General features: G+C 56.1%; 1 pseudogene across 1 annotated transcript; it reads left to right on the top strand.

Annotated features, from left to right (window-relative positions):
* The first annotated feature begins 1,701 nt into the window (after nt 1-1,701).
* Nucleotides 1,702-7,634, top strand: LOC309665195 (NUT family member 2G-like; annotated as a pseudogene). Its single transcript has 6 exons — nt 1,702-1,736; nt 1,975-2,751; nt 3,706-3,834; nt 5,422-5,803; nt 6,203-6,319; nt 6,841-7,634. The product of its transcript is annotated as an NUT family member 2G-like (transcript).
* Nucleotides 7,635-10,304: the final 2,670 nt, after the last annotated feature.

Genomic DNA, 10,304 nt, shown 5'->3' with positions numbered 1-10,304 from the left:
CTCTGGGTCCTGGTCTTGACTTTTCTCATTGAGGCTACCAGGCAGCAGTAGTCCGTGCCCAAGCCTGCAGGATGGCTTCAGAAGGAGGTAAGCCTATAGGCTAGGGGTGTGTTCTCAGAGACCCTGCCATCCCTCACATCCTTCGGGTTCACATGTGATACTTCACGGCGGGCACATAGTTGGACTGAAGTAGAGGGAGAAGAGAGAACTGGACACACGAGGACATTTCACCTGGGGAGACTGGGGAGCCTGAAGAAACCTGAGACTGCACTGGGGAGGAGGGGTCATTGGAGGTGGATCAAGAGGAATTGCCCTGGCTATGGAGAAAGGATGGCAGCAGGCAGGTTGATTCTTTCTAGAAGGGAGACAAGCCACTTTGAAACGTGTGTGTAAGGATGTGTGTGATGTCCTGGTGGTGACACAGGGAGGGTCATGAGGAAAGCCTAGACCTGTCTTGTGTTCCTGAGGCACCTGAAGCTTGCCTCACCATATCTTTCTAAGGGATTTGAACAGGAGCATACTGTATCTAAGGGGGCCGTGGGGAGAGATGGTCTTGGTGAGAAAACTATTCAGTGGGGCTGTGTGTGGCCACACCTGCAGTGAAGTGCCCTCTCCGAGAGCTAGGCAGGAGGTTACTCTAACTGCCGCAGCCCACACCTCGTCCACTCCTCCCAGCCCAGAGCTCACTTCTCAGTTCAGGCAACTGTTGCTTTGGATTCAACAGGGGATGGGCAACCGTGTAACTTCAGCCAAGAGAGGGCTCAGGTTCCTGAGTTGCTCTGAATTGTTCTTCCTTTTGTGGAATCGCAGTACTTCAGACCTACTTCATCTCGTCCCATATCTCATGGTGGACTCTCAGGCTGCCTTGAGAGGAAGAGTTCATATTTCATGTCACTCCTTCATGGACAGGGAACAGATGTGGAGTGGGGTTGTTTCGGGTGGATTGTCTGTGAAGGCTGCTTCCTCTTTTAAAGGGGGAAGGAGTGTAGCCCAGGGGCAGGAAGACGATCTTCTGTGTTATTATTAAACGTCCTATGACACCTGTTCTAATTAATTAGGTGCACCGTGGTGTGTACCTTGTTCTCCTGAACAAGGATGTGTTCCAGACAACTTGATCGCCATGGCACCTGGCTTATGCCTGCTTCTTAGATTGTCTTTCCATTATTGGGAGCTGGAAGGGGAAGGACCACAGGCGGTCTGTACTCCCACGACCAATGTAACGTGACAATTCTTTGGCCCTTGTTTAATCCTCTGCAGCCATCACTGGCTGTGAAATGACAGAATCTAAGGGACACGCACCTACTTCTCAGACCCCCCCAACCCGCGCCGCCTCCTAGGAACAGAACTCCTGAGTGATGACAGTGACTCTGGGCACTGGGGAGGGGGTGGCAGGACCTGGCCCATGTTACATGTCTGCTGTGGGTTGTTCTGAGATGCAGGTGCATTCTGGGCCAGTGTTAAGGGTTTGTATCAAGATTCCATTAGAGAGATATTTTCCAGCATTTTGTTTTGTTTTGCGAGGCTAGGAAAGAAAGAGGGGATTTCTACTGAGCATCAGGAAAAGGAGGACTGAGGAGGAGGTGGGGCTCTAATATTTTACACAGTGCCTGTCCACAAAAGGCCTTTGGGGGCCTAGAACTTACCTTGGAGAAGGTCCCTACCTGCTAGTACGCCGGCTGAGGGGCATTTCTCACAGAGCGGATGTCCACCCAGTTCCAGGTCTTGGGAGACAGCCTGTGAGGCTTAGGTGCCAGGGGGTGCCTTAGGGAGGCTCTCCACGTCAGTGCTTGCTGAGGCGATTTCTTCTCGGCAGACAGGGGTCAGGGACCTTGGTGGATGGGCACGGGGTCACCAGTGGAATAATTCTCAACTGGAGGTCAGGGCATGAAAATCACTTGAAGACCTTTGCACGCTGCACAGTTTCCCTTGTCCAAGTGTCCCTCACCTGTGGAGATTTACACTCTGATGCCACAGAAAGCCTCAGTCCCACTTGCCCATTCTCCTCCTCCATTCACTCCTTTCCTTTGCCTCAACAGCATGTCCAGTGCTGGGAACGGATGTGACCATGAACCCCGGTGCCTCCTTGTCTGCTTTCACGGCAGTGCCCTTCCCTCCACCCATTCCTGGCGCCCAGCACCGGCCACCCTGGCAGCAGCACTTGCCACCTCCCATCACCCCAGCATTCCCTCCTGGAAGCAGCCTGCTGCTGCCAGCTTTCCCCAGGACGCCTTTGGTGGCTAATGGTGGCCGTGGCCCCAGTGCCCATGGGGCTTGCAACCTCACTGTCCAAGTCAGGTCACAAGGGAGGCCAGTGGAGGCCCCCCAGACTCAGACCTTTGTCGTTACTCAGGCCCCCCTCAACTGGAGCGCTCCAGGGGCCCTCAGCAGGAGTGCTGCATGTCCTGCACCCGTATTCATAGCAACCCCTGGGATGGGGACCGTTGTGACTGCTCCAGCTGTTGGAGTTAGTCAGGCTGGCAAGGGAGGCTGGACCCCAGGCTTTCCTCCTCAAGCTCCACCACCAGCTGCCCAGCTGGCCCCTATCATTCGCCCAGTGAACTCTGGGCCATGGCCACATGGCACTTCCAGGGAGGGCCGCCTGGCCACCAACCAGTCCAACGCCTCGCAGGATGGCTCCTCTAACACCCAGAGCGTGTACAGTAACTTCCGACGTTGGCAACACCTCAAGCCCCTGGCCCGGAGACACTTTCACCGGAGTCCTGATGCAGAAGCTTTTTCTTGCTTTCTCATGTGAGTGAACGCTCAGGGGGTCCTGAGCTTATGGGAGCTTTTAGATAATGAGGAACTGGGGATGGACTCGCACGTTAGGTTTCTAGGGATACTGGAAGGAAGGTGTGAGGGCGATGTCCATGCTCTGGGAAGACACACTGTCGGTCACATGGGTGGGCCTGCCAGTCCATGACATCATGACCGAAATGTGCCCCATCTCAACTGGCCCCACCACCCTGTGAGTCTGGTCAGCTTGCTCTTCCATGATTCTCATGGTAATATGGACTGAAGACTTGCAGTCAGAGAGGGTCGTGGTGTAAGGTGAGGAGCCAAGGAGTGGATGCCGCACTCTCCTGTGGCGCCGTCTCCTTTCATACAGGACTTCAGCGTACATGGCCAGGGGAGGTCACTTCAGAGGAGGGAGAGGAGCGCGGGGCCCAGGAGAGCGCTTTATGCATGCCTCCACTTCGTTGTGGAGAATTCCACTAGGATCAGGGTGATGGTAGAGCTCTCCTAAGGGCGTGGGCTCTCTCCCACTAGAGTTGTGAGCCTGGCAGGCATTTCCATCCGAAACCTCCGGTCCCTCGTAAAAAGGGGACAATTACACTTCATTCAGAGGACTGTGCAGAAGACGCCTTGGGCTAATCTATGAAGTGTTAGCAGATTGCTTGGCACATGCCACGCCTCATTGATGATGGTGATTTTTATGATGAAAATGCAGCCTTGAGGAGGAAAAGAGCTCCCCAAGGCACAATGTCCCAGCTCTAGCCTGGGAGTGGAGGGTCATCCTTGAGTGAGTGTGAGGCGGTGACAGCAGTGGCTGGGAAGGCTTGTCTTTGCCCTCCCAGACGCCCGCCTCTCACCCTCCTGTCGCTCAGTCATGCTGTGTTGAGTGATGTGTGGTCCACATTGTCGGGTGGGGTCAGGCAGGTGGGGGCTGGGCTGTGCCCAGAGACTGACCCCGAGGGCTTACAGCCCAGTGCTTCGATCCCTGGCCCGCCTGAAGCCCAGCATGACGCAGGAGGAGGGACTGCGGAGGGCCGTGCAGGAATGGCGGCGCTTGAGCAAACTTGACCGGATGATCTACTACAAGATGGCGGAAAAGTGAGTCAGCGTCCTGGGCCCAGGGGCTGCGTGGAGGGTGAGGCGAGTGGGTGAGGGCAGGGTCTGGCCGTGGGGGTGCTCATCAGAGAGGACAGAGGAGAAGGGCTGTCACCCAGCACAGGGTCCCCGCAGCCCAGGGGCCCTACTGTCCTCCAGAAAGCCCTCCCTCACCTTGTGAGTTTGAGACTTCTGTCCTTCCTCCAACAGGAGCTCTGCCTTCCCCTGATTTTGACCTACCCTTGCCTTGACATGAAGGTCTCAGGACGGGGCAGGGTGAAGCTGTGAGTCCAGTAGGGGTCCAACTCTGGCCATATGGGCTGGGCCGGGAAGAGAGCTCCACCTGCCAGCCTGCTGCTTCCTTAGTGGTGGGTGGCTGGTGGCCACTGACATAGATTTGGGACCCCCTCTCCTTATGAAAAGTGGCCTAAGTGGGTACCCTGGAATCCCTGAAGAAGCTGGGGAAGCCAGCTGTCGTCAGCCCAAGGGTCTCCGGCCCTTCCAGTGTTTGCTCCATGGTAATCCCCTTGGTTTAAGAAACAAAACCAAACAAACGAGCGCCTCTCAGAGGAAAGGAAGGCCTCTCCTCTAAGCTCAGCATCCACATCGTCCAGCCTCTCCTGGGCCCTGTCTCCAGGTCTATCTTCCAGGACTCTCATTCCCAGCCCAGGGTCCTGGATTCGGGCAAGGACCCCTGTGGGGAACACATGCCTGTTCCAGCCTCTGGCTGTCAGCCCTTCATGTGGTTCTGGATGGAGACGGGGGGCATGAGGAGGGTGCCCCCTGGGTCAGCCATGTGTCCCGTTGACCTGGTTCAATTCAGCGACCTGGGTCTATGCTGTTGAATGCCCTCCAGTGCTGGTGAGGCAGGAAGGGTCCCAGATCTTGTTATCACTTCCAGGAGCAGCTCTCTGCTGTGGACAGCACCTCACAGGGCCTTGACGGCCCCAAGGCACATCCTCTCCCAATGCCTCATTCTTGGCTGCCTTTGTTGGGCTCCAGAACCCAGGCCTTTTTCTCAGGGTGGCCTGTGCCTCTGTCACACCCCAGGTTCATGGAATTTGCGGCCGAGGAGGAGATGCACATCCAGAATTTGCAGTGGATGCAGTGCGCGCAGGACCTGCCTCCTCCAGCCCCACCGAAGCTGGATCCTCGGGGGCCCCCAGCCCCGAAAGTGGGCCTTCAGCCAGGCACCCAGGTTCCCACTGGAGCTGAAGGCACAGGTAACAGGGGCCTAGGGTTGGCCACTGTCCCCATGTGGATCCCTTTCCTTCAAGACAGGGGCATTGGACTTTCAACCAAAACAGCCACCGAGGCGGGGGTTGGGGGGGTGGGGTCTCAGCTGCCCTTTGTCACTACGGGGTATTGACTCGGTCAGTTTTGTAACTCCTCTCACACCTCCCTGTCAAAGGACCCCACACTAAGTCTGCCTAAGTAGTGGGCTTGAAGGGGAGACCCCTAGAAAATTGGAGGTTCCCCACTTCCTTACTTGTGACTCTCTTAGATGACCCCCTTACCTCCCCTCTCCAACTGTGCTTGAGGCTTCAGATGGTCCTGACCCCTCCCACACCCACATCAATGTCCCCCAAACAACGCCCTCACCAACGTGCGCTCGGTGGTCAGGAGGTGGACCGGGAGTCCCTCACCTTCCTTCCCTTCCTCCTGCTCTGCCTCAGCCTGTGCTCCCAGGATGTCCGGCCCCAGGGCTCAGCCCTCGCACCCGAAGCCACACAGATCCCAGCGGACCCCGGAGCCCAAGGCACCCAAGGAGATTCCCCCTGAGGCTGTGAGGGAGTATGTGGACAGGATGGAGGCGCTGGTGGGGCCCGTCCACTCAGCCACTGGCGAGTCAGATGCAGAATGTGGAGAGGATGGAAATGAGCTGAAGCAGGAAGAGGACAGCACCTACTTGGACCCGGGTCTCTTGAGCTACATTGACAAGCTGTGTTCCCAGGAAGACTTTGTCACCATGGTAGGCTGGGCTTGGAACCTGGGGTCTACAAGATGCCAGGGCATGGAACTCTCAGCACCCAAGATCTGGGTTCTGCTCAGGCCGATGGGACTTAAGCTCAGCTCCTTGTTCCTGAGCCTGGTGTTAGGGGAGGTTTACGCAGATATATGTGTGTATATGTTTGTGTCTGTGTGTATGCCTTTGTGTGTCTGTGTATGTGCATCTGTATATGTGCTCTTTTGTGCGTGACTGTGTATGTGCATGTTTGTGTGTGTGTGTGTGTGTGTGTGTGTGCTGACCATCCCCGCCTTGTGGAGGAGAGTGGGGGTGGGTCTCTGCTTTTCACTTTCCCTCCTGGTCTTCTTGTGTCACAGGCCACTCCTGGCCAAGGATGCTCACAGCCTCTTCTTTCTGTCCAAGGTGGAGGCAGTCATTCACCCTCGATTCCTGGCAGAATTGCTTTCCCCAGACCCACAGCTGCATCTCTTGGCCCTTGCTGAGGAGCTGGAGCAGGAGGAAGGACTCACCCCTGAAGAAGTGAGCCAGGGGAGGGAGAGGGACACTTAGGGAGCCAGGGGACTCCAGGGGAGGGGGGACCCCAGGTGATCCAGGGGACAGGGGAAACCAGGTGGCCCAGGGGAGCCAGAGGAGGGAGGGATCGCAGGTAGAACAGGGGAGACAAGGGACACCCAGGAAGACCAGGGCACGGAGGGACCCCAGTGAGCAGGGGAGAGGTAGGGCCCCAGAACAGGAGGCCCACATGGCTCTGTCCATCCCTTCCCTACCTCGGAGACCTGGCATGCGGAAGGGCCCTCTCTGGGGTGGGTGCAGTGCAGGGTGATAGGAAGGAGAGGATGGGGAGCCGGGAGCGGAGGGAAGGACACACAGCTGGGAATAAGGTGCAGGAGGATGGCAGGAATGCCACCATGTCTGTATTTGGAGTCTAGTCCTGGGGTCACCCATCCCCTCCTCCCCCCCAGGGCCATTGTCCCACTGCCCAGTGCTCCTCCTCTCACACGTGCGCGTGGAGCCGTCACTGTCCTCCTCCCTCCTACCAGCTGGTGCAGAAACGACTCCTGGCCTTGAAAGAGGACGAGGGTGGGCCGGCAGCCCCGAGCCACAGTGCACCCGGAATGGGCTTAAGTCCTTCTGAGTCCCACGCCGGCCAAGGTGCCCAGAGGCACGACCAAGACCGCCATCTAGGGGTCAGTGATGAAGCCTGCCCACCAGAGATTGATTTTGAGGCTCTTCATAGGCCCATCCGAACAGACACTGGCCCGTTCAGGCCCAAAGTCTTTGTTCCCTGTCGAGGACGTCAGGAGGTCTCTCCATTCCGGGCCGGACGGCCCTCCCCTCCCCAGGGTCAAAGGCGCACTGGCCCTCTACTGGGACCCAGGGATGCGTCTGTTCTCAGAGAGGCGTCTCCTGTTCGGGAGGCCCGAGGGCCCAGGGACGCGTCCAATGAGGACGAGGAGGAGCTCCCCAGCCTGGCCTTCCTCTTTGCCTCTCCGCAGAGCCTGCTGCCTTGCTGGCTGTCCCAGAGTCCTGCCCCTGCCTCAGGCCTGGCCTCCCCTGGAGGTTGGGGGCCCAGAGTGCTCCCCAGGCCCCCTCCCCTCAGAGAAGAGGCCTCAGCCCAGCTCCACCAGCCGCTCCCAAGTCGAGGAAGCGGGCTCTGTGTGGGCGCCCAGCCGCTGCTGAGAAGCTGTCCATCCCCGGGGCTGGCCACGGGGTCTCTGGGAGGCCAGCCTTGGCTCTGGGCCTGGCTTGCCCCTCACAGCCGAGAAAGAGAAAGCGTGACCCTTTTGTCACAGGGAAGAGGAGGAACAGGAAGAGGAAGCACTGCAGCCAGTAGGGAACAGCCAGGCCGGCCCTCCAGGGCAAGCCCCCCAGGGCGATCCCCCCAGGGCGAGCCCCCCAGGGGAGCCTAGGGGCTCCTCCTCACCCCAGTGCTGATCCTGGAGGATGTGGGGGGAAGGGAGGGAGGGCAGGACCAGCAGGGCGGGGAGGGGAAGTGCGATTGTGGGGGGTTAGGGAGGTGGGGGAGGTGGGTGTGGGCAGGACCTTTGGAGTGATGTATGTAAATTGTGAATAAAGATAGTTTTGGTGGGAAATGCTCTCAGGCCACTGTCATCTTCTTCGTGTTGAGCTGCTCCATAGAGAGCGAACCTGAGAGGAAGGAATGGTGAGGGAGGTCACAGGAGCTATGGATCTACAGGTGGCCAAACCTTTCCTCCACATAGACAAGGACTCCTCAGGCTGCCCCTGGGAACGCATAGCTCTCACTTTCCCCACGGACCCACTCATCATCCCCTTCCCTAAAGCCTGCTTGGCTAGGGGCCTTCTGGGGCATCTGTAGCATCTTCTGCATCCCTGAACCGTCTGGGGAGGGAGAGCTGCTTTTGTGCCTCTCAGCCCTCTGGACACTAACCAGTTTCTAGGACGGAGCCTGGAGACGGCCCTTGTCTTTATGGAGCTGCTCTCTGCTTCCCTGAAGTGGCCAGGCGATGGCGCTGGGGTGACCCTCCGCTCATCCAGGGTTTCCTGTGTGGGTGGCCTGACCAGAGAGGAAAAGTCTTGGCCATGGGGACAGGACTGTCTGCCTCGTCATAGCGGGAGCGTTCTCTAGTCCCACTGGGATTATTGCAATGTGGAGAGTGGTTGAGGCAGCTACCTCTTAATCCCAGTGAGGATGCAACGAGGGGAATGGGCGCGGGGAAATTCATGGGGCACCTGTTACAGGTGTGTCTAAGGGAAACGACAGTTGGGCCCCTTTGTGGAACTTGTGGGATTTCTGTGCAGCTGCATCTCGTTCAACTGAGGGAGGAGGACCCATCTGGCTGTGGCTGTGGGGACTGGCCTTAGGGGCCTAGGGGTGTGCAAAGACACCCCAGAACTACTGTCCCTTCCCTTTCCACCCATGGCTGGACATGTGTGTGTATTGGTATCAACACTGATTTGTATTCCCATAGAAAACAGTTCCTCCTGACAAACTATGACCGTGTTTCACAAGAACAGCTTGCTCACAGGGGCAGCAGGGGTGGGGGAGAGGTGTCTGCGGCCCCAGATCTGGGTGGGAGCTGGGATCCATGCTGAGGAGTGTGGAGGCCTCAGTCACCGTCCTGTGGTTGCCGGCAGAGACTTTGAATCATCAGAGCAGGGGAAATGACCCGCTCATAAGGGTGAGACGAGCAAACAATGAGGGGCAGGGAGCAGACCCCTGCTATCTCCCCGAACTGCCCCCCCTCCCAGTCTGCTTAGCTTCCGTCACGGCCTGTGCTGGCCCACCTCTGAAGCCCCTTCCTCCTAAAGCACTCAGATGCTCTGATCTTTTGTAGACCTGCCCTGGGCCTCACCCCACTTCCCTGCTGGCCAAAGGCTCTTCTCCAGGTTCTGAGTTCTGATTCCTTCCCCAGGACCCAGGCAGGGGTTAGGACAACAGGGACTCCCTGAACATGACCCCTACACCATCCGCATGCAAAACTGGGGCCGCAGGCTTTCACAGGTGGCATGGCTCTCTGCTGGACCCTGCAAAGAGCTTGGAGAAGAAAGGGGCTCATGTCTCTCCACTTCCACTAATCTGTAGGTCAGCCTCACAGGTCCTCCTCTGTCCAGGTGGGCAGCACATATGTGCTCCCAGCCTTCCTTGACCCTTTGTGAAAGAAAGTTTTTGCAGCTCAGTAGTCTATTAGTCAAGGTGTCTCAGGGCTTGTTCCTTTTGAAGCCCTACAGGAGAATCTGTTTCCTTTCCCTTTCTGTCTTCTAGAGGCTGCCTGCATTCCTTGGAATTAGTCCCTTCTTCCATCTTCAAAGTGCATCACTTTAATCTCTGCTTCCCTCATCACATGGTCTCTCCAACTCTGACTCTTCCTGTGTCCCTCCTATACAAATCTTTGTGTTTATATATAGCCCACCCAGAAAATTTATGATAATCTCTTCATCTCAAGATTTTTTACTTGGTCACAGCTGCAAAGTCCTTTTTTCCATACAAGGTGACATTCACATATTGTCATAAGAGGGGTTAAACACGGACCTTTTTGGGGAACCGTAATTTATCCTACTAGAAGAAATCCACAAGAATACCTACCATCAGAATCCACATGAATAACAGACTATGACCAAGTGGAATTTATTCCAGGGATGCAAGCCTGGTTCAATGGTAAAAAATCATCAATGTAATCTACCATATTGAGTCTAAAGGAACACATACTGTCACACCAATTAATACAGAAAAGGCATTTAACGAAATTCAACACCCATTCATATTAAAACTGCTCAGAAAACTAGGAATAGAAGGTCACTACCTCAACCTAATAAAGAACATCTACAAAAAACCTACTTCTAACATCACATGAAATGGTGAAAGAATGAATGTTTTTCCCTGAGTTCAAAAACAAGGTTAGAATGTCCACTCTCATCTCTTAGTTTTCAATGTAGTACTTTAGATTCTAGTTAGTGTAGTACAGCAAGAAAAGGAAAAAAGAGGCATACATATTAGAAAAGAAGAAATATAATTGTCATTATT

The sequence above is a fragment of the Balaenoptera physalus genome (assembly GCF_965194825.1).
Source record: "Balaenoptera physalus genome assembly, chromosome: 7".
Taxonomy (NCBI): Eukaryota; Metazoa; Chordata; class Mammalia; order Artiodactyla; family Balaenopteridae; genus Balaenoptera; species Balaenoptera physalus.
The sequence above is the reverse complement of the archived record's forward strand: the minus strand, read 5'-3'. Positions and strand labels throughout refer to the sequence as shown.